The sequence below is a fragment of the Dermochelys coriacea genome, chromosome 4 (genome assembly GCF_009764565.3).
Source record: "Dermochelys coriacea isolate rDerCor1 chromosome 4, rDerCor1.pri.v4, whole genome shotgun sequence".
Classification (NCBI taxonomy): domain Eukaryota; kingdom Metazoa; phylum Chordata; order Testudines; family Dermochelyidae; genus Dermochelys; species Dermochelys coriacea.
The window spans coordinates 122,209,065-122,233,353 of NC_050071.1; the positions used below are offsets into that span (position 1 = coordinate 122,209,065).

Consider the following 24,289-nt stretch of genomic DNA (forward strand, 5'->3'; position numbering starts at 1 on the left):
GTAAGTAAGATAATCAAAATAAAGCCATCCTCAGACAGGGGATATTATTCAGCTTTAAATGAAACTATTGATAAGGAGTGACATTATTAATAAAAATAGCACACGCTCCAATATTTAAAATATATCACAGAAAGGCAGCAAAACAATGAAACTGAAATGAAATATAGGTACTAGAGTGATGTACACTAATATACTTTATGGGTAAAATTAACTCTAATCCAGGGAGCTTGCACAAGGCCCTTTGCACCACTGAGATGTGTTATTTGACCTGATGCAACAAAGAATTTAAGGACATGCTTAATTTTAACTGTGCGATTAGTCCCACAGACTTGAATGGGCTACTCACATGCTTAAAGTGCTTTGCTGATCATGAATTACACATACAAATATACCATGCCTTTATATTTCCATTTCCTTTTTGAGAGGTTTTGGTATTGCTGGGTGCTGGGATACAGGATTCCCAACACTTTAGGCTACTTTGTACGTTGTTGTTTAAAAATAGGGCCCAGCTACAAATAAAAAAACCCACCACGCTAAGGGGATCAACTTGCAATACCATATTTTACATCAGATCGGCTGATGAAAACCACATTTTTCAATTGTCTATTTATATGGCCTCTCTATATCTCACTGTAGTATCTCACCAAGGACTGATATTTATATATAAACTCAAAATTATCAGTTTTCTATGGACTTCCTTTTCAGTACTCAACAGAAACAAAAGTTTTGGGCATTATTCAGAAATAAATTTAATATTATAAACTGGTTCACATGTAACTGGTTGAAGCCAGATGCTACCTCGTCTAAGAAAATATGGCCTCCACCTGTACCTTTTAGAACAGCATAGGAATCAAAAGTTTTCCCACAAACTCTAGCTATATAAACAGCTGTCAATTTACCTCACACTGCTGACTGCGAAGTACAAGGCACAATGCACGGGCAATTTCCTTTTCACATTCTCTATAGTAGAAATATTCTTTACAGTGACTTGAGGACAAGGTTTTTTATTCTTTAAATATTGCTGAATCCTATGCAAAGTCCCATTATTTTTAGCCTGTTATTTAATTTTCATAACTTAACTTACCCAGCTGCAAATGATTTAAACTACTGATGTATTGCAATACCTCCATCTACATGGAAAGTAACTAGTAACTAATAAATTAACATTTGGCATACAGATGGTCTTCCATGAGACCTAGACATTGCAAAGCAAACTTCTGCAAAGATGGTGAAATAAATTTTATAGGAATACCTGGTAGGACAGCTGGCATATAGCAGACAATTTCTACCATAAACCCCATTTTGTTAGGGTTATGTCTCCACTATAAGAAGTTCATTCCTGGGTTACCAGTCTCATCTATAAGACATTTTTATTTACTTTCATCAACTTCCAGAATAATACATAAGCAGACATCTAAATAGTCTGGGCCAGTTTTTCAGAGTTTAGGCACACACAGCTACATTTGCCGATATTTGGGTGCACCTAATCTATGAGTGCAAAGAGTCAATATGTTTGCACAAATCCAGGAGATGGCCATCCCTTCATTTATACCAGTTTTAATCCCATGTAACTCCACTGACTTCAGGGAAGTTACTTCTAATTTCCATGCCTGTAAATGTGAGGAGAGTTAAATGCCCAATTTTAGGGGTCATAAAATAGGTGTACACAAATGTATGTGCATCTAATTTGAAAATCTGATCTCATATTTACAACATACTTTTCAGTGTTGCTGGTTGAGACATCCTTTGCATATATAAATCTCAAAAGCTGTTTGATTAAAAAAATAAATTTGGCAAGCAATGATATTGTCATGTAATGTAGTGGTGAAGCTATTGTATAGCGAGATCCTGCAACACTTACATGGCCCTATTAGAGTCAATGAAATCAATCACAAGAGTAATAATAATGAACACTAACCACATTACTTCACATTTATATACAAACTTTCGTCTGCAGCTACCAAAACACCTTAAAAAGAAGTGAATAACCAATATGATGCCCATTTTGTAGACAGAGGAAATGGAGCACGGAAAGGACTAGGCTCAGATTTTCCAAAGTGCCCACTAATTTTGGGTATTTCAATTTTTAGGTTTTTCATTTGCTCAGATGTACTGAGCACCTACAGTACTCTCTAGTACTTTCATATGGAGTCTCACAGGTTTCCATCATACCCTTCCTTTTGTTTGGCATGTATACGAGCCTGTTGCAAGCATGGGTGGTTGTGTCTTCAGTTCGGGATGACTTCCACCTTTATGTTTCTATTTCTTCTAACTCAGATGGTTCAGCTCAGTGCTTTTCTTAGTGTTTGGTAGACTCTCAAGTAAATGAGCCCTGAATCATTAGGGGTTTATAGATTGAAGCAAAATAACTTCCCCTAGGTGCAAATCAGTTTCCAAGTGTTGGTCATAAGGACTGGTGTCTGTATGACACACTGCTTGGTTAGAGGGCATCCTCATTCTGCTCTAGCTCCATCTTCCACACAGTCTCATAGCACAGCCTCACACAGAGCACACTTTGCTCATGCTTCTTTCACTTCATGACAACAGCAGCAAGTTCAATGCAACAAACTCAACTCACCAAGCACAACCAGGAAAAAAGCATGCATGGGAACAACTGCCACCTGAACATCCAGAGCAGCCAAGGATGTAATAACATCCCGTAAATTACAACAAATGGCAGATCCTCCTACTTTTCCCAAACTCTGCTCAAAGTCAGGGTGCAGATTTATACAACAGCCAATTCTTTCCCTTTTCCCAACTGATCAACACAACTTCAGCCTCATCTGGATGCAGCCTCAGCTAACTAGCTTCCATGGATATTGGGTCATTCATTCCAACGCACTAGCAGGGTCAGATGACATGGAGACATAGAATTGGCTGTTGTCAGCGAGTAAAGACAACAAAGACCACATCTCCTCATTCATCCTCCTAACAGAGGAGACAATGAACCAGAACTCTGCCTCATCCTCCAAGAAAGAGCCCGGATACACTCTCTCCATCTGACATTATCAGAATTTTATTCTGCTCTTATTTCAATATCTTTGTTAGTGTGAGGGATCGCAAGCCTCAACCCACGCCTGCAGTTCCCCAGGCAGCTAAATTCCCGCTAAGCTGCACGGCCACGTGGCCACGCAGCTGCCTATTAAGCACCACACAGGCCCCGAGGGCTGCGTTGGGGAGATATGCCTTTCCCCCAGCACAGACCTGCCTCAGTGCCCCCCCCCCGACCCCAACCCAGCCCGAACCTGCCGCAGCTGGGGGACAGGCAACCCTCTGTCCCAGCCCTGATCCCCTCATCCCTGGCCCTACCACAGAGCCTGCACCTGCAGCCGGAGCCCTCCGCGCCCCCAGCCCCAATTCTCTGCTCCAGCCTTGAGCCCTCTCCCACATTGGGCCTGATCTTGCTCCCTTTAAAGGCAATGGCTAGATTTCTATCAGGGCAGGAGTGGGACCATCATAAGGAAGATTACTGTTCTTCTAAGGCCATGTCTACAACACTAATAAGCTTACAGTGGCACAGCTGTACCGATACAGTTGTGCTGCTGTAAGAGCGCTCATGTAGCCACGTTATGCCAATGGGCAAGAGCTCTCCTATTGATACAATAAAACCAGATCAATGAGCAGTGATAGCTATGTTGGTGGGAGAGCGACTCCTGCACACATAGCACTATGCGCACGAGCGCTTATGCCAGCAAAACGTATGTTGGTCTGTGTGTTTTTTTTTCACAACCCTGAGTGACAAAAGTTTTGATGACATAGGGGTTAGTGTAGACATGGCCTAAGGTATGTTTCTTTCTTATTACAATTAAACACAAAGCAAATACATAAGAACTAAATGTTACAATAGTGTAACAATGTTACCGCTGTTATTAGCTGCTTTAAAACTATACAGGAAAATGCACCTTGAGTGACGGCTCACAGCCAACAAAGCTTTTACATTCGTGTGCGTCTCTTCATTGTTTTTAGTACTCATTTAGTGGTTTGAAAATAGCATTTACTACTAGTTTGGTCCTTTTTCATTGTGTAAACAGACTGCCCCCATTCTTTCCAGCTTCATAAGTCTGGCAAAAAAATCTCACAAAAAGATTGTCTGTTAAAATTTCATGGGGGGAGTTGGGTGGGGAGATAAATATCCTATTTTGAAATCTAAGTCCACTTATAACCGCTCTTTCTTGGCTTGGAGAAGTCTTGTGTACACTGTAACTCCCTCTCTTCATGCTGCTTTTGTGTAAATGTAATAGAAGAAACAGTTTCCTTTTTAACAAGATGTTAAAATGAAGGGAAAAGAAGGGGAAAACAACATAAAATTAAATATAACACTTAAAAATCAAGTGCTAACTAGGTTTACATTTTTTTGTTTTGTTTGTAAAATGAACAATATTGTAGTCTTCTGTTTGGATTATATGCTAACACAAACCTCTCATGCATATCTGCAGTTCTGCCTATGTTGCACAAAGAACTACCGTTTACAGAGTAGTCTTATAATAGTGCTTATTTTCATACTAGATTTCCTTTTAAGAGCTCCATAGCTGGATTTTAAAAAGAGAGACATGACATGAAAAACAAGTTTATTCAACATAAAATCATATAAACATTGTGCATGACCATATACACAGAGAAAGATACAAACAAAAATAAACAAATCCCAAGCAACCATTACACATTGATCACCAAGGCACAACCATCACCAAAACAACAAGGAGCCCGGTGGCACCTTAAAGACTAACCGATTTATTTGGACATAAGCTTTTGTGGGTAAAACACCATTTCTTCAGATGTATGGAGTGAAAATTACAGATGCAGGCATTATATAATCACACATGAAGGGGAGGGAGTTACCTCACAAGTTGAGAATCAGTGTTGACAGGGACAATTTGATCAGGGTGGATGTAGTCCACTCCCAATAATAGTTGAGGAGGTGTCAATTTAAGGAGAGGCAAAGCTGCTTTTGTAATGAGCCAGCCACTTCCAGTCTAAATTAATGGTGTTAAATTTGCAAATGAATTTTAGTTCTGCTGTTTCTCTTTGAAGTCTGTTTCTGAAGTTTTTTTGTTCAAGTATAGCTACTTTCAAATCTGTTATAGAATGTCTAGGAAGATTGAAGTGTTCTCCTACCATCACCAAGTTCACCCAAAACACTGTTAACACACCAGGGTCAGCAGAAAAGTGTCCAGATTACAAGTCAATTTATAAAAGGTGTAGTCAATCTGCAGGAAGTGCCCAGAATAGCACATCACATCCCTCTCCCCCACCGCTGTCATTATGAGATTTCAAAACAGCCAGTTTGGCCTGACTAGTAAGAAACCAGGAAACAGGCCCTACATGAGTGCTGTATCTCACTCCAGAATAAACTGTAGAAAACCAGTTCCAAACTGCTAACAAGCTGTTGAAAAACTTCTAAAAAAGGCTTCTTCTGCCGGCATAACTACTGCAGCTCACTCGCAGGGGCTGGAGTAATGAAGTCAACTGGAGAACTTTCTCTCATCAGCTTAGAGCATCTGCACTAGCAGTGCTACAGCAGTGGCCACTGTAAACTCTGGCTATACTACAGAAGTCACCTGGCATTGAAGAGGCCATTGTAGAATGGAGGCAAGTCCAGAATCTCTAAGCAACCAGGTGCTAGTGGAAACAAGTGAGAGTCAAAACCCATCTCCCCAAGATGACAGAGAGAGAGAGAAGGGGCGCCCAGGCCAGGGGCACAGAGTAGAGCAGCTGCTGAACAGACTGAAGACAAAAAGCCAACACCCTGCTGGCCAAATCGATGAGCCCCTGGTTACCCTCATCTAAAGAAAAGAACGGCAAAGCAGGGCACAACCAGTGGTAACTGTTCCAAAAAAGAAAATGGTTAATGTACCTCTGAATCTGGTCCAGGAGCCCTGGGGGAGGTTCCAGATACACCAGCTGGTGTCACAACATTGAAGCCACGAGGTTGCTGGAAACCAAAAACCATCCCCAAAAAGGAAGTCCTGGAAGAAGCCATCATTATTTCTACAGGCAGTTCTGCTCCTTCTTCTCAGCCCCCTCCCAGTTCTTTAACATATAATGTTCAGATCTCCTTCCCCGCCCACCAAAAAAACCCCCCAAAAAAACAACCCCAACACTTAAATCCCACAAGTCCCTCATTGCAATTGCTGGGGCAGTAATGGTAGACTGCTGCACTCCCAAGACCCCCGTAAGATTGAATTGCTCTTAGCCCAATTGATTCAGGCAGAAGATGCCTGTTCATATACTGACACAAGTAGAAAGTGTCCACGTCACCCTTAGATGTGATAAAATCTGAGACATCATTGGCAATGACTGACAGACAAACTGGAAAAGCATCCAATACCACTGGCACAGAGAGGCTGGTCAGTCAGCTTCTAAGGCCAGGGCTTATGTCAGCAAGAAGTACGTCATTAAGGAGTGTGGAAAAAAACACAGCCCCTGAGAGACATAAGTTTTGTCAGCATAAGTAGAGCCTTCCGCAGATACACAAATGTGTGTCTGCGTCTGATCCACCTCTGCAAAAATTATCTGTGGATATCCGCAGATTTGCAGGACTCTATGTGGGGGCTGGACTGAGGCTCCGAGCTGCCCCCCTCCCCAGCCGGAGCCGGGTCAGTGAGAGGTGTACTGGCAGCTGTGGGGAGCCATGGCAGACCCTCCACCTGCCCTGGCCAGGGGGCCTGAGCAGCCCTGGCCCATGTCCCTGCCCTCCACCCTCACCCCCCGCCCAGTGTCCCTGCCCCCCAGACCCTTCACCTAGTCCCCTCGCCCCCCAGCCCAGGGCAGGTGAAGGATCCAGGCTCACCACAGCTGCCAGCGCGGCTCTCCCCGACCTGGCTCTGGCCAGGGAGTGATTCAGAGCCACAGCCAGGCCATGATAAAAGCCAGGCGGGCAGCTGTGGGGAGCCGCGGTGGACCCTCCACCTGCCCTGGGTGTGAGGCCCGAGCAGCCCCGGCCCTTGTCCCTGCCCTCAAAGCCCCTTGCCTAGGGCAGGTGGAGGATCTGCCCTGCGGTTCATCACAGCTTGCCCACCTGCTCTCCTGCGGATTTGCAGGACTCTAAGCATAAATAGTAGTGTGCACAGCGCTATGTTGATGGGACAGCTTCTCCTGCCGACATAACTACCGCTGCTCATTGAGGAGGTTTTATTAGGTCAATGGGAGAGTTCTCTCCCATCAGCATAACACAGCTACACAAGTGATCTTACAGCAGCACAGCTGCATCAGTACAGCTCTGCCGCTGTAAGCTTGCTAGTGTAGACCCGGCCTTAGGAGGTGCAAGAATGGCTCCAGGCATACAACATCCCAGAGAGAGGGCACCCCTGAGAGACATCTCATCTAAGACCTCCATTAATCTTTAAAACACTAAAACATTATGGTATGAGGTAAAAAAAAAAAATGAAGTACACAGTGGCTCAATCCCAGATGCTTCTCACATTTTAAAAGTGAGCCATGGTCAGCACTATCAAAAGCTCTCCCCTAGTCCACTGAAGGTAAACCCCAAATCCAGATTAAAAAACTGGTTGAATCATTATTTAAAATCACAGCAGATAGGGATATGTTTGATCAAGGTACATCAAAGGGTCCAGATAGTCCTTCAGATGATTTGCTAGGCCCTGTATATAACATTATAATCTGAACAGAGAAGGGAAGTAGGTCTCTGGTTTCATACGTCACAAAGGTCCCCTTTCTGGAGCAGCAGGGTGATTATTGCCTGGCAGCAACTGAGAGGCTGCTCCTTCTCCTAGACATAATCCAACACTACCAGTGGGTTGGGGGGGAAGGAAAGGAGAAATCAGAACCAATAAGATACCAGAAACGTTTATAAAATTCAGAAGGCAGACCTGGGGCCTAGTTTTGCAAGGACTGCACCAGAGCTCCTTTAAGAAGAGAGGGGCATCTAGATGCTGCTTCTCCTTGCCACTCAGATGGGGTAACCCCTTGTGCAGCTCATCTATCAGCCGCATTTCAGGCAAGTACAGAGCTCTGTAAAAGGAAACTGTTACTTTCCTGGTCCTGGTAGAATCAGCCATCAGATGACCACCAAGCAGCCAGAGACAGTGAATCTGCTGGCAGTCCCTAGTCTCTCTCTTCAAATTGAAACAAACAAAAACAACCCTCAAGGGACCATCAGTGTCACACATCTGGATGAAATGGGTTCAAACCACAGCTCCCTGCACCTTCTTCTCCATCAAGCAACTCAGAAACTGGTCTTCTCCATAAGAGACTGGTGCATCTGTTCCACATTCCCCACATCAAGGCTGTCACGAAAATCCATTCCAGGGTACTCACTGCATGATACACAGACTGCAGCAGCCTGAGTGTTCTGCTGGCAGAACAACTAGATTTGGACCTTCCCGACATCCCACCACTGTCTCAGGGACTCAGACAAGGACTTTTTCTCCCGACAATACTCCTAGAACATACCAAATGCCTGGTGGAAATTCAGGTCCAGCAACAGTTTGGCATTAAAGCCTCAGTAGGAAGCACAGGCAGAGAGAGGGAGATGCATGGTAACAGAAACACAACAATGGTGAGAAAAGTGGGTGGGAGACATGGAAGACTGAACAAATATATTCACACCCGATTTCACAGTATAAAAATGGAGTGATTGGGAGTAAGTAGCTTTGGCCAGCAGTACTGCCTAACAACGGAGTGAGAGCACCTCCAGACATCACTATCCCAAAAGTCTGCAGGAAACAGTGCAGTTCACTGGCTCACTTTGCGTGTGGCTCTTCATGATTTCTGTCTAAAACCCAGTCTACGGTACAGCACAATAATACTCTCAGGATCACAGCAAAGTAAGGCCTGGAGAAGCATCTGCAGAAAGGAGACATGGCCACACCCCAGAGCATGAGCATAGACAGTAAAAAAAAAAAAAAATTAAAAAATTAAAAACAGCACCACAAATACATGCCTCCACCTGGAGGAGTCAGCCATGAACCATTAGGATAGCCTAATTTTGGCAATTAATTGATCTTCGACTACTAGTGGTAGATATACCCAATGGCCTGTGATGGGATGTTAGATGGGGTGAGATCTGAGTTACTACAGAGAATGCTTTCCTGGGTGTTTGGCTGGTGAGTCTTGCCCACATGCTCAGGATTTAGCTGATCGCCATATTTGGGGTCGGAAAGGAATTTTCCCCCAGGGCAGATTGGCAGAGACCCTGGGGGTTTTTCGCCTTCCTCTGCAGCGTGGGGCATGGGTCACTTGCTGGAGGATTCTCTGCACCTTGAAGTCTTTAAACCACTATTTGAGGACTTCAGTAGCTCAGACATAAATTAGGGGTTAGTTACAGGAGTTAGTGGGTGAGATTCCGTGGCCTGCGTTGTGCATGATTCTATGATCTCCTTCAGAGAGAAGCTGCATCCTCGGGAGAAAAGAACAGCTATCCCACCACTTGAGCAGCCTTCCCCTTCCCATTCCTTCAATAAGTCCCCCTGGTGATCAGGAAGTGAATGTGTCTCACAAAAAAACAACATTGGCCCATTTTTGTCTGAGAAGTTCAAAAAGTTGCACCCTCTTATGACCAACCCAGCATGTATTAATATTCAGAGAGCCAAGGCTGAGTAGCACCATAGAAGGAGGAAGAATGATTGTTCCAGGAAGTGGGCAGAAAGACAGAAGGATAATGGAATTGGGCAGAAAGGAGAAAATGAACTAAAGCTAGGAAAATAATTTGTTTTAAAACATGCTAGCTAGCCACTAGGAGAGAGACTAACCTAGGAGAGCCTTGGGTTGACCAGAACTAGTGAAATCATGTTAAAACACAACCTATTTTCCTAGTCTAGAGATGCCCCAAGAGTCTCAGGAGAGAACAAGGCTAGGGCCCTGATGCAGCAAAGCATATAAGCATGCAAGTGGCCCCATGGACATCTGAAAAGCCGACGAGTTATATGAGCAAATAAACTCTCCAACAGATGGGTTGCTTTTCCTTTCCGCAAAGGAATTTGTTTTGTTTGTTTGGGTTTATTTATTTGGTTGATTTGTGGGGTTGTTTTGGTTTTTGCTTTTATTTGTTTTTAAAATGGGAAATTTTGTACCTTCCCAGCTGTTTTTTTCATTTTAGATGAGACCGTGATAGTCAAATATACTTTTTCAACAAAAAAACTGGAAATGTGGTTGTTTTATGTATGTAGGTGGGGTCCAACCCAACTAAACTAAACATTATTCACACTGGCTATTGTCCAGAAGTTCCCCCCAAGATATTTAAGGCTGGATTTCTTTGGTTTCTAAGCTCACAACAACAACAAAAATCACACCCTGGGCTTTCATCTCTGGACGAGCTGTTAGGGTTTTCCCTAAGGAGCCTTCTATCCACCTGGTAATTCCCTGGATCAGAGAGAATCTCACTGTTTTTTTATGCTCATCATTATAAACACAAGGTGTGGATGAGGGGTTGTCCAAGTAGAACAGTTCTGCACATCCGAGCAGGCTCTAGACCATGAAGACATTTGTTTTTTTAAAAAACTGAGCATGATTTTTTCATTTTAAAGAGGTATTCTTTAGTAATGGGATATTTCAGTAAAAAGTGGAAGATCTGGTTAGTTCTGTAGTTCCCAAGATGGATTTTTAATGCCATCTTTGCGTCTCCCATCTCTCAGGGCTGGTCAGGAAACTACTCGCACCTCACCATAAACTAAAATAGCTTCAGGATTTCTCTAAGTTACATTCAGCTGCCAACAGCCCTAAGGGATAATGCCAGATACGCCATTGCCCCTTTCTCTTGGATACGTAATCAGTATACTCCCTGCGTCGTGGACTGTAAGTAGTCTACTTGCCACATCCATTGTCTAACACAGTCCTTAGCTCAGCTATTGGATCACAGAAAAAAAAATTGTCACACTTCTATACCACAGAAGCCCAGACACACTTTGAAACCTCACTGGAGCAAATCATTGTCCATTGGAGTCATGTTTTTTTCAAGCCATTGGAAAATTAACCTCAATGATTCCACATATGAGGACAAATATTTTTGCAAAAATATTTAGTGTTTTTTTTGTGACCAACTCTACTTAAACGCTTCCATACACATCTGTTTATTACGCCTTTTAGAATTTGTTTGCCAGCATATGATGCAAATAGCTTCTGCTGAGACTTGCCTAGTTTAGCAAATAAGGTCGGATCATCCTATCTCAGCCACTGGCTTAACAAGTTAACAGTTCAAGGCAGTATTTTTTTTTTTTAAACCAGCAAGAAGGTCAATACCTTAAACATATTTTAGGAAACAAGAGCCGGTCTCAGTCAAATAGATTGTGTGACAATGGAGTCTGTAATAAACATCTATGTACATGGCTTCACATACTGGGCAGTACTACAAGAAGGTGAAATTAGATACTGCAATTTGTTTGTCATAATTGCCTCCCATTCTCTCATCCTACAGGAAAATTCCTTACTTTTAGCTAAGACTCTGCCTAGAAGGAAGAAGAGAGGTATGGGACAGCTGTCAATTGGATACAGACTAACATGGCTACCCCTCTGATAGCTGTCTATTGTGCTGAGCCTTGATGATGAAGACAAGAAGCTTGCACTTAACGCAGAAGGCAAGCAGGACCTAGCAAGAGAATTTGAAAAGGGGAATGATATGGTCTGAGCAGTAGAGGAAAAGGATAATCTTTGTGGCAGCATTTTGAGTAGATTGGGGAGTGGAGGTTTGGATGAGGAAAGAAACTCAAAGGGGTAAAAAGCCTATGTCTATGAGGTCATGCTATACTCATAGTATCCTGACAAAGTTGCTAGAAACCAGTCTGTAAGTGCCATCTAAGCTCTGGAGGATGAAAGAGCAATGCAAGAGGCTAGAACCAGGAAGATAGAGCCTTTGCTAACTGGTGTCAATCACAGATTTTGTTCTTGACTACTTGACCCAAGGGTTCCTCCTGTCCTTCATAATGTCAAAGGAACCCTGCTGCCAAACTGTCAGAGGTCTTAAAAAAAAAAAAAAAAAAAGCAAAAGGGGGAAAAAAAAAAAGAAGAAGAGGAGGAGGAATGAAAAAACTTAATTATATTGAAAGTAATTCCTCACCAACCCAGAGCAGGCCCAAGAAGAGGGAAAAGTTCAAGAGTGTTAAGAACAAAGAATGTTTGCATAGAGAAGAACAAGGGGAGGGTGCACAGTAGTGCAGGGCAACTGTCCAGGGTGGGCTGCCAAGCCCTTCGCTTCTAATGTAGACAATACCTAGTCAGTGGACCTCACAGTGGGTTGTCTTCTCCACATATTCTCAAGACAAATTGCCATACATCCACTCATGCAGCTGCAACCAGTGATGGAAGAAATACTGTAACACATGTTTCTAGTTCAATGCTCTCAGAACTCCATCATCGGACCACAGCCACAACACCATAGATGCATTTGCTAAGGCAATAAACAACCCCACCCCCACTCCCGTAAATGAAAACACCCACTCACAAGTTCAAATCTCTGAAAAAACACATCAATTCATTTAAGAGCAAGAGCAGTCCAAAAACCTTTACTTACTTTGCATCACCCAGATTTGTAGCAAGTATTTGAAAATAAACAACAAATCACATATAGCCCCCAGCTAAAACCTCTCCAGCACATCATCAACGATCTACAACCTATCCTGGAAAATGATCCCTCACCGTCACAAGCCTTGGGAGGCAGGCCAGTCCTCACTTACAGACAGCCCCCCCAACCTGAAGCAAATACTCACCAGCAACTACACACCACACCAGAGAAACAATAACCCAAGAACCAATCCCTGTAACAAACTCTGTTGCCTATTCTGTTCCCATATCTACTCTAGCAACATCATCAGAGGACCCAACCACATGAGCCATATCATCAGGGGCTCATTCACCTGCACATCTACTAATGTGATATATGCCATCATGTGCCAGCAATGCATCTCTGCCATGTACATTGGCCTAACCGGACAGTCTCTATGTCAAAGAATAAATGGACACAAATCAGACATCAGGAATGGTAACATACAAAAGCCAGTAGGAGAACATTTCAATTTCCCTGGACATTCAGTAACGGATTTAAAAGTAGCCATCCTTCAACAAAAAAACTGCAAAAACAGACTTCAAAGAGAAACTGCAGAGCTATAATTCATTTGCAAATTTAACACCATTAATGTGGACTTGAATAGGGACTGGGCGTGGCTGGCTCACTACAAAAGCAATTTTCCCTCTCTTTGTATTAACACCTCCTCATCAATTATTGAGAGTGGACCACATCCTCCCTGACTGAATTGGCCTTGTCAACACTGGTTCTCCACTTGTAAGGTAACTCCCTTCTCTTCATGTGTCAGTATATTTATGTCTGCATCTATAATTTTCACTCCATGCATCTGAAGAAGTGGGTTTTTTACCCATGAAAGCTTATGCTCATATAAATCTGTTAGTGTTTAAGATGCCACGAGATTCCTAGTTGTTTTTAAACAAATCACACTGATCTCTTAATAAAAATAGCACTCTGCTTGGGGTCAGAATGGAGCTGTTTTGACTGTGGAAGGCAGAAGATGTGATGCAGGCTTTGTGAATGATTCATCAATGAAACTGTAATTTATAAGAATTTCATGTAGGTCTGTCACATTGATTTAAAACAGTTTCATTTTATTAGACTAGACCAGCAGCACAATGTACAAGTCAAAATCTGTCAATGAAGTTAGCGCAGATGGGAAAAGCTCACCGTTGTTTGTTTTGTTTAATTTAAAACCTACAGTAGTTCCCTTTGTTTCTCTCCCTAGACTAGACAGCATGTGGCCTGTGAGCCACACAGATAGGATGTGATAAAGCTTTGTGCCATATCTGATTGATGACTACACTAGTAAATTCTATGAAGGCCACGCCTCAAATCCCAGTTTGCAGCTGGTCTTGATAAGAAATGCCTAGGCATTTAATCACATATGCTAATTGCTAGTAACAATACAAATTATATTCTCCCTCATCACTTCTTCCACTCCCCTTTTAGAACAATGACATTACCATGATAAGGGAGCATAACTCAAACACCTGTAAATCGCTCTAGCATCTGTAATTCATCTCTTAAAAATGTAAACCAACTAGGTAGAGAGACTTTTTATTGGACAAACAAATCATTCCTAACACTCAAGTTTAGAGGCCTAAAATGCAAGTGGGCACCTTGATAGTCCTAATACTTAATATTATTTGTTGGTTTAACAAGAATGTGTCCCATTAAGTAGCTTTTAGTTTCCCCTTTTTTCCATGAAGATAACATGCAATTATGAATAGTCTATTAAAGATCACAGTGCTAGTTTAGTTACTATGGATGTATGAAATATGCCAAGTTTCTGAACTCTATTTTAGATGAACTGTAAGGGACCTACTCCTTAGCAGCGGCTACCAGCAGAGGATGTATTAAATCAGAAGATTGGTCAGCCAATCAAGTGGAATGACACCAAGTTCTTGTGTTCTATAAATGTTTAGATATGATTAGGAAAGGGATAGAGACTTCAGGGATTCACAACCATGATATGATGATAGTTCCCTAATGAATAATGTATACTTAATACAGCTCACCACAATTACCTCACACACACAAATGCTGCATTTTACCAGCTGAGGGATAAAATACCCAATCTCTGAGACATCAGCAACAGTACAGATTAAAGTGAAAGCACTTGTGCACTGATTTCTGATGCTTATTACTGATGAATGATGGGATTTTTTTTGTTCAGTATTTAGTGCTTATAAAGCCTTTGGCCCAAGTGCAGAAATCATCTGCATCTGCCCTGGAGCAAAAAGGCCATCCCCATCAGTTCTAAAACATGTCCTGAAAGAGATATGGCCAAGGAGACAGTCTGTCAGAAAACAGAAATCCTAGAATTGTCTCAGAACTTATAATTAAACAAGTGGTGAACTGTTTTTTATATTTATTCCTTTTTACTTTTTAAAAAAATGAGATTAACTTTTATTATTTATGCAAGAGTTTTGTTTTGTTTTTTAACATCAGTTTCAAATCATTTTTGTCAGTTACACTGGCAAACATACATTGTCTACTCCCAAGGTGCTTGTATTTTTGACAGCAAAGCTGTTATAAAGGAAAGCCTAAAGCAATCCTTTACAGTAACATTTTCCCCAATTTATCTTGATAGACACAGGAGCAAAATGTGCAACAGAAGGCTTGTCTACACTTGAAATGCTACAGTTGCACAGCTGTAGTGTTTCAGCGTAGACACTCCCATTGGTGCAGGTAATCCACCTGCCCAAGAGGTGGTAGCTAGGCCAATGGAAGAATTCTTCCGTCAACCTAGGGCTGTCTACAGTGAGGGTTAGGTTGGCTTCATTACACTACTCAGGGGAGTGGATTTTTCACAGCCCTGAACAACATAGTTAGACATTGATCAGTCTGCCCCACAGCCTAGTATATTCTCCAGGGCCACTTCCACAATGAGTGGAGTGCCATTAGCTCACATTGACTTCAATGGGAATTGAGGGTGTTCAGCAGCTTGCAGGATCAGACCTTACTGCATCATGCATGCTTTGAACCACATTCTGCCCTTGATGGCACAGCTGTGCTTACACCACCTTTTGACTTTATTTCTGATTATTTCCCACCCTATTCCTGTAAGCATCCCTGAAAGAAACAAACATAAGTAAGGCCACTTTTACAGTCACTCATGCCATCCCATTAATCCAGTTAAAGGTAGAATGTGACCCACTTCCAGGTAGAAAAATAAGTGTGTACATTATTTTTCTCTTTGATTACCTTGTTCTTACCTGGTAAATATCCATTTAAGTTTTTACAGTTGCCTTCCCACAAGAAATCTAAATGCAAGATCTCAGTGACTTTTCTAAGAGTCAGGCTATGTCTACACTTGCAGAGTTTTTGCACTGTCAGTTTCACCAGTGATAGTGAACCAGTGAAAGAAAAGCACTGGTTTGTGTACTCACTTCAACAGGCATCAGAGTGTTTACATTTGTAGCACTTCCATCGGATGAGAGCAGTGCACTTAGGGCAGCTATCCCACAGTGCAGCTCTCTCTAGTTTGACAATGGGTCTTGTGGGAAGGGGGCAATGGTGTGCTTGCGGGGCATCCTGGGTCCCTGCACAACCTCCTCTCCCCAAACACTGATCAGCTCCAGCAGTTCAGCATGGCTCCAAGCAGGGGATCGTTTGCTCCGTAGAGCAGGCATTGTCACCTGGCCAGAGGATCAGTGAGCATTTGCCAAGAAAACAGGAAGGGGAGTTTCAAAATTCCCAGGGCTTTCCTGGGGAAGGGTGGATGTCTGTTTACCTGGCATCAGAGCAGCAGAGCTGCTGGTGAGAGTGGTCATCTAGGCACTTTGGGATATCCTGCAGAGGCTAAAAGCTGGGTAAACAGGAAGAACGTGTCTTCACTTGCACATCACCGCAAAAGCATCACCGGTAAGAGCTGCATGCCTCTCGTGGAGGTGGTTTTCTTTTTGAGGTGAAACCTCTGAGTTTCACCTCAAAGAGTCATTGGCAAGTGTAGATGCTCCCACGGTTTTTGCACAAAAAGGGGACCTTTTTTGCTTTAAATGGCAAGTGTAAACACGCCCTCATTTAGAGAAGGTGAATTCTCTGCAAGGCCAGCCTTAGATGCCATACAACTATAGGGACTCTTCCTACATTCTCAAGAACACCTCAATGGATAAAAAACTTAAAATAGGTATATTTCACTGTTCATAGTAGCCTTTAGAACCTAAGTCCAGTCCTCAGAGTAGCAGCCATGTTAGTCTGTATTCGCAAAAAGAAAAGGAGTACTTGTGGCACCTTAGAGACTAACAAATTTGAGCATAAGCTTTCGTGAGCTACAGCTCACTTCATCGGATGCATAAATGCTGTAGCTCAAGAAAGCTTATGCTCAAATAAATTTGTTAGTCTCTAAGGTGCCACAAGTACTCCTTTTCTTTAAGCCCAGTCCTGTTTTTCAGGTAATTTCCATTAGGTCTAAAATCTGGATTTCATTGAAAAACTTAAGAACATTGCCTACAGAAGTACATGAACCTAGATACCTGTTCATTTCTGTGTTCTCAGTGAATAATCAATAGACACAGTGATAACTAAGTGGAAACACAGAAATATATCCACAGACAGTAATGAGTCATGTAATTGATCTGTCTAGATGGAAAAAACGCATCAATCTTTTGAAGAGGCTGCCAATAAAAGGGCGCACAAGAGTGCACAAAATAGGCACAAAAACATGAACTAAGTGTGCCCAATCATTTGAAAGAAAAAGTAGGTCATCTCCACCCTTTACACTTATCAGGATAGATTATCTTTTTAGATCAATATAAAAACACACCCCTTTGCCACACACCTTTTCTAACAGCTTTGATTAGTGTGGTTAACCAAGTGGATGCCTGGTTAACCATACTCCCCTTGATAGAGGCATTTGAAATGAAAGTTTTAGATAAATGCCTGAAACTAAGCCAGGTTTCAGAGTAGCAGCCGTATTAGTCTGAGCCTGTATTCGTAAAAAGAAAAGGAGGACTTGTGGCACCTTAGAGACTAACAAATTTATTTGAGCATAAGCTTTCGTGAGCTACAGCTCACTTCTCCATACACTGCTAAGGAGAACTGAAGTGACAACTCTTTGCACTAGGGCAGAGCTTTTCAAACGTGGTCCAAGCTCCATTCAGGTGGTCCGCGGATAGTTCCCTCTAAGGTGCATGCCTGGGCGGCTGCACATGAGAGGATGAAGGGTCACGCACCTAATTAGTGGAGCCACACAGACATGGCTCCACTAATTAGGTGCCTGGACCCTGGAGAAGATGCACATGTAAGGTGAGGTGGTGGCCTTGGGGGGGGAAAGGAGGTGAGAGGGGGCAATGGAGGGGGGAAGAGGGGATGGGGGGAATTTGTGATGTGCAGGGCTGCGGGGGCCAGAGAAAGAGGCGACTTTCCCCAGCTCCAGGGCTGCGGCTGCCGGGGAGAGACGGCCCTCCTTCCCAGCCTCAGCTCTGTGGCTGCTGCAACAGGGGAGAGAGGGCACATCCATAGCACTAGAAAGGTAAGACTACTGATATTAAAATATGAGTGGTGTGCTTTTCTTTGTAGAACAAAAAAAAATTATTATTATTAAGGGGTTTTTTTATAGAGAGCTTTTATCCAAAAAGCTTTACAATAGTTAGCTAATGGTACAAACAACATTTGGAAAGATTATTAAGTGGTCCATGAAAAAAAAAGTTTGAGAACCACTACACTAGGGCATTCCGTTTCAGGGAAGCTTTGAGGAGTAGCAATGACAAGATGATTCACGTTCTAACTTTAGAGTTGATTTTCCTTACACCACTGAAAAGGAACAACAAATAGAATAATCTCCTGAAGACGCAACCACAATGTACTTATTTCCTACAGCCATAAACATCCTTTCCTGGAAGCCTTTCCCACCCTTAACTTACTCTAAAATCATAGATGATAAGTTTAGAATACCATCTAAATTCTGCTCTGATACCAAACTGCACTCAATGGGATTGTGCAGGTGTACTGTAGTACAGAATCTGGCTCCTTTTGCTTTCAGTGATAGTTTCTTAAATATAAATAAATAAAATCTCTCTCAGGAGAATTTCTGACCTTTAAAAAGAATTTGGAGAAGCCTTGGAGACCATTTTACTATCTTGCTTGCCTTCCCATGGCTCAACCTAATGCTTTGGTGGAACCCTTGGCAGGTACATACTTTCTGGAAAAGGTCCTTCCAAAGCACGAGTTCAGCATCTTCTGTCTATAAAGTCCCCCACTAGTTCCTTTTGATAAAGCATGTCAAAAGTACATGGATGGCTATGAAGATTAAATAGAACTGTAGTATTTATGTTCACAACAAAAACAAAAAAATACTTCAGTCCAAAACCTGTAAGGTTTTAAAACACGATCAATGACCGGTCTATTGAAGCTCCTGTGTTCCGTGCATTTGTTGGTGATCATGATTGCCAGCCCCTCCTTTCAAGAGATTATGAAAGACGCCTATTTAGAACAGTTCTGACCCAGATGATCTTCCCAAACCCTAGCATCCAAGATTCTATTGGAGAGCTCATAATGCTTATACTGTTGCCTAGAGATTTTTCTTTGACAAAACACCAAACAATTGCTGACTGATGGGAAATAAGTGCTCATTATTCCATGTACAGGACTGCCATTAAAATCCAGTAAGTTTTCACAAAAATAGAGCAGAGTGTACTCTCCTTTTCTTTTCAGAATCCATTTTAAGATTTTCCTGGCTATTTCTGATAATCCTGTTGCCATGGTAACACGACTCTGCCATCACCCACTCTACCTAGTGTCCAATGCCCCAGATCTCCTATTCCATTGCCATTTTCTTCCAAAAGACAAAATAACCTGTTTACGAAAGCAAGGTATTTGTGCAGCTTTTTCCTGGGAGGTGACCAGGAGGCATAGGAGATGGCTAAGGAATACCCAGTAGAGGAGAGATGGGTGAAGTACTCTTCCTCCATTGCTAAGTATCCCAACCAAACTACCAGCTGCCAAACCAGCTGATACCTTTCCCCCATCTGCCATGCCTACGCAGACCTGACATAGAAAAATTAACCTCACATTTCCCTAGACACCCTTTCCAGCATCTCAGAGAAAGTTATGGCACTTTGCTGCCTACAGCAATAGCTCGATAGTACTGCAAGGCTGTGTTTGGGAGGGAGGGGTAATCCATTTGTGAAAAATATCATAAACGGTAGAGTTGATCCATATTGTCAGAATATAGTTTTCTCCCATGGAGCAAAACAAAGAGTGCTATCAACAGAAATCTTCAGAATGTGATGTGAGGTTGGAATGACCACAAGTTTACAACACAGTGTTTTTTGAAGGGATCTCTCTGCATTTGGGGTCTGCTTCATTATTTTATCATTCTGATCTTGCTTGAAGCCATCATCCATGGTCCAAGCATGAAAAACTAACTAACTAAAAGTCTATTAAGTGTGAGGAATAAACACTGATGAAACAAATGGGAGAGACTGGAAAAGCTAAAGTCTTTTCCATCCCTAACATCCATGGAAGGGAAAGATGGTGATTCTTCTCTGAGACACACGTATATTCCCTCCCGCTCCAGGCAGGTGAATCCCTTCCTTTCTTACGATCAGTGGAGCTTATTTAAGTCTTTGAACTCTGTACACAAACTAAAGAATGTGCTCAACTTCCAAACATCTCTCTCTGTTGCCTCACTATTCATTTTGCAACGGGCTAAATCTTGGGTACATTTCACCTATCTCCAAGCAGAACCGACAAAGTAAAGATTGAATTAAAAAAAAAAAAATCCCAGTGGAAGAAATCAAAATACGTCGCTGTGAACTGAACATCTTTCTACCAATCACACGGCTGCTTTTTAGTTTTAACCTCTCCGTTAAACAGGAAATACAAAGGAGGGGGTAATATATTGGTGAAGCCAGTGGGGATAGGTCTGGAAAGATGGTTCTTTTTGCCTTCGCCCTTACTGACTCCGGGACTGTAACATGATGCAATTCCCCTCCCCCGCTTCCGTGCTGAGACGGGTTGAAATGGCAAAATCGGGGTGGATTGTCCCAAAAGCTGGGGGGAAATACTGAAAGCCTTTGCCGTGCAAAGCAGCAGCCTCTCGGAGTTGGGGAAGCCCGTCAGACAGGCTGGTGCCTTGCACTGGGCATTGGAGTCACAAGGATCACAAGCAGATGGCATAATGTGGGAAGAGCTCAACCCAGACTGTCGCTCTCTCAAACCCTACGCAAGGGTTGCATCATGTAACAGCGCCGGAGTCAGGAGATGGAAAGAAAACCCCCAACCACCAGAGATCTTGCAAGGGGGGGAAACAGTAAGTGACTGAATGCTACCGCCTGATGCTCTGGCTCCATCCCCGCTTTTTCCAGGTGCTTCTCCCAGCCAAAACAGAGAGGGACTTTTTTTTTGGTCTCTGGGCTAGGTGCTTTCCAAAGAACGGCCAGCCCCCGGCTGTTTCCAGGGGCTGCCTGGGGGGGGGAATCAGAGCCCGGCCCGAGAAAGCCCGTTCTGGTTTCAGAGCCCCCCCTCGGCCGAGCCCAGCGGCCCGTTTCTGCCTTGGCATGGGGGCTGGCTGGGGGAGCTTTGCGAACAGGGAGCCGGGAACGGGGCAGCGGAGCGAGAGTTGAAGCAGCAAAGAGACGTTTCCTACCTCCAGCCTTGCCTTGCCTTGCAGCAGTTCTCCGCACAAAGCCGGGCGCCTGCCCACCCCGAGACCCTGCGCAACAATGGGGAGAGGGCGGGCAGGGAGCCGCGGCTCCGCTCCAGGCCGAGGGGGAAGGAGGAGGCAGCTGCCGCCAGCGAGCCCCGCACGCCCGGGGAGTAGCATTCCCACGTGCCAGAGCCGGCCCAGACGGGCGGCTCCGCTGCCCAATCAGCCGGCAGCGCCGGCAGGAGGCGGAGCCAGGCAGAACAAAGGCGGGAGCGGGAGCGCCCCAGCCCCCGGCCCCGGGGCGGGGCTGCTCTCTCTGGCCTGCGCCCCGAAAGGCTATAGCGGCGTGGGGCGCTACGGCATCCTCCGGGGGACAGGCAAGGAGGTCCCCTGGGGAGGAGGGTCTCGAGCAGCATCCCGAGGACGAGGGGGTTGCAAGAGGGGGCCAGCACCAGTCAGGGGACTAAGGGGTTGCAGAAGGGATGAGGGGCCAGTTCTTGGAGCCTAGGCAGGGTCATGTGAGCTCTAAGGCTGGGGCCAAGCAGAGATGAGAGGGGGTGCGGGGGGTTTCTTGGAGGCATAGAAGGGGGGCTGCGCGATGCTATGGATTCTACCTGGGAACAAGCAAGTGCTGGGCGGGGGGGGGGGGGGAATGTATGGTGAAGGGAGGTAGTGTCCTGGTGGGGGAACAGGAGAGGCTGAGGCTGGGGTTGCAAGCCTGCTCCCTGGGAGGAGTGAAGGGACACAGTCTCCTCCAGGGCCCTGACTCTTATTAAACGACACGTCTACCTGCATTTCATCCTGAGTCCTATATCAGCTCACGACGGGATGCTCGTTACCCTGTATTTCAGCACTAATTTCATGCAGCAATACAAATGTCTGGCTGCTTACCATGAATAAAATATGGTAAGTGACATCCCTTCCCCATGAGCTTTGTACTGTAATCATTGTAGCGCACGGGCAGTTGACCTCTATTTTACCAGTTATCTAGGGGCCAGTGTAAGCCCCACAATCCGTCTCTTAGCCCTGCGCTGTCCGTGGACAGGCTCATGATGCCCGCAAATGCTACAGGCAGAAAGCCTGCACATAGGGAGGACGGATGCCAAGACAGAAACATCCTGCTGCCCAAGTCACTGGAACCCGCTTCCTCCAGACTTTCATCCTTCTGCTCTAGTCCAACAGCATTTTCCCTAATCCTACCACGGGATGTGATCAACTGGGATAAAGCAATCCAGAAGTCTGAGCCTGGCTATATTGGAAGTTGTACCTGTTTAAACCAAAACCTTTGATTTTAAAACCAGTTTGGTTAAAATGGTGCACAATCTTGTGCAGACACTTTTAAAATCAGTTTATACCCAGTTTATATTGATTTAGCTTAGTTCAGTACAGGTTAGACAAACACCTATTGGGAATGGTCTAGGTATAGTTGGTTCTGCCTAGGTGCGGGGGACTGGACTAGATGAGCTCTCGAGATCCTTTCCAACTCTACATTTCTGTAATACAAACCATATTTAAATAAGATTTATGATGCAAGTTAAGATGAGTCAATATAATTTAAACCAGGCGTAAATTAAATGAAAACTGCCATAGAGAATTTTAGACTGATTTAGCTACTTTGGTTTTTAAACATATTTGAAGTTAAAATGCTGCAAATTGGAATATAGACAGGCAATGATTACTAGTTCAGTTTGAATGTTCCTATTGTTTTAAAAAGAACATTAATTTGCATGTACACCTAAACCTTACACACCTTTGCCCAGGAACTCCTTAAATTATAAGTTCTTTGGGGCAGGGCTTGTGTTTGTACAGCACCTAACACAATAGGGACCCGGTTCCTGTCTGGGACTGCTAAGTGCTACTGAATACAAATCAATAATGATAGGGAAGGACAAAGGTGCTCATCTCCCTGTCTTGCCCATGCCAAGATGGGAGGTGAGACAATAAGATCTACAGCATCCTGGGGGCAAATAGTGGTGAGGACCTCCAGCTTCTTCCTGGAGATAAGATGTGGGGGTGGAAGCAGGAGACATCCTTTGTGAAGACAAATTTAGATACAAATTATTCTTAGGGATGTGCCATGCTTGAAGTTTGGAGACTCCAATGGTCTTTTTTGTTGTTGTTGCAGTTTTTGGTTCCCGCATCTATGGTTTTAAAATATATTGCCAGAAAAAAAGAGTTTGCTCGTTACAAACTTTTAAGCATTGCTTTCTCATGGCTGAGTGACATTATGCATAACTTATGCGGCTCAGTTTTGAAGTCAATATTTGTGGATGTTAACTCTTCACCTTTAATTTTTATTTGCTTACTACAAAAGTGGAGCATATGTCACCCTTAGATGAGTTACACTGATTTCTGAATCCTACTTGTAGCAATTTTTGTTTTTCTTTTGGTAAGTTCTCTCTTTTTACACTATGAAAACTGATAACATTGCATTGGAGTGTCTTTATAAGGAGCATCTCCACTGAGAGGGATCTCTCTTATTTCTCTTCTGTATCTCATGAAATATAAAATTGTTTGCGAGTCCAGGGGCCATCAATTCCTTCAACCAAATATGCAATCCATTACGTTAACCTGTTGTTGGCAAAAATATTGCTGGGATGTGCCACTGCCATGTTTGAAGTTTTACATTTTAAAATGTGATTGGAGGTAGGGGTAGTCCAGTGTGGTAGCTACAATATGGAATCACCCAGGCAAGTGGGGCAAGGTGGCTGGCTATGCTCTCCTCACCACGAGTGAGCTGTGAGGAGCCAGAAGGGGAAATAGGGCAAAGGAAGGAAAATCTGGACCTTAGGCCTGTGGATGTGCAGCCAATTCCCATGGAGGTTCATAGCTAGGCTTGGTCATGAGGCTAATCTGAGTTGGATTTGGCATGGCAAGAGGGGCATGCTCTGGGACCAGCTGATACCCCTCGTACATGCTTTGTACACCTGGGTAAAAATTATTTGGATTTTTTTAGTGGGTGGACTTCTTAGAGGGCATACAGATTTAGGGCAGATCATGAACCTTTCCCTGGGGGTAACCGTATGCTAGTTTGAAATGCTGCAGGGAAGGGTATTGTGGGGAACTGCCTGGCCTTCTCAGATTGACAAGGCTAAAAGATGTGTGAAGCACCTGGATGGGGAGGATTGGTAATCACACTCACCCTAATTAATTAATTAATGTGAGAGAAAGGGGTCTAGCAGAGCAGGACATGTTAGAAAATATCAAAGAAAGAATGCTCA

At 43.7% G+C, this 24,289-nt stretch overlaps 1 protein-coding gene across 4 annotated transcripts in view; it reads right to left on the bottom strand.

Annotated features, from left to right (window-relative positions):
• The window catches only part of AFAP1 (actin filament associated protein 1), a 167,994-nt gene extending 146,727 nt beyond the window's left edge, over positions 1 to 21,267 (bottom strand). For 2 of the 4 annotated variants that reach the window (XM_038399819.2, XM_038399814.2), the window contains exon 1: positions 21,069 to 21,265. The gene's annotated coding sequence lies outside the window, so the exon portion shown is untranslated. Of the gene's footprint in view, positions 1 to 21,068 lie in introns of all 4 variants that reach the window. The other 2 variants (XM_038399813.2, XM_038399816.2) reach the window with 2 other exon arrangements.
• Between the last annotated feature and the right edge of the window lie 3,022 nt (positions 21,268 to 24,289).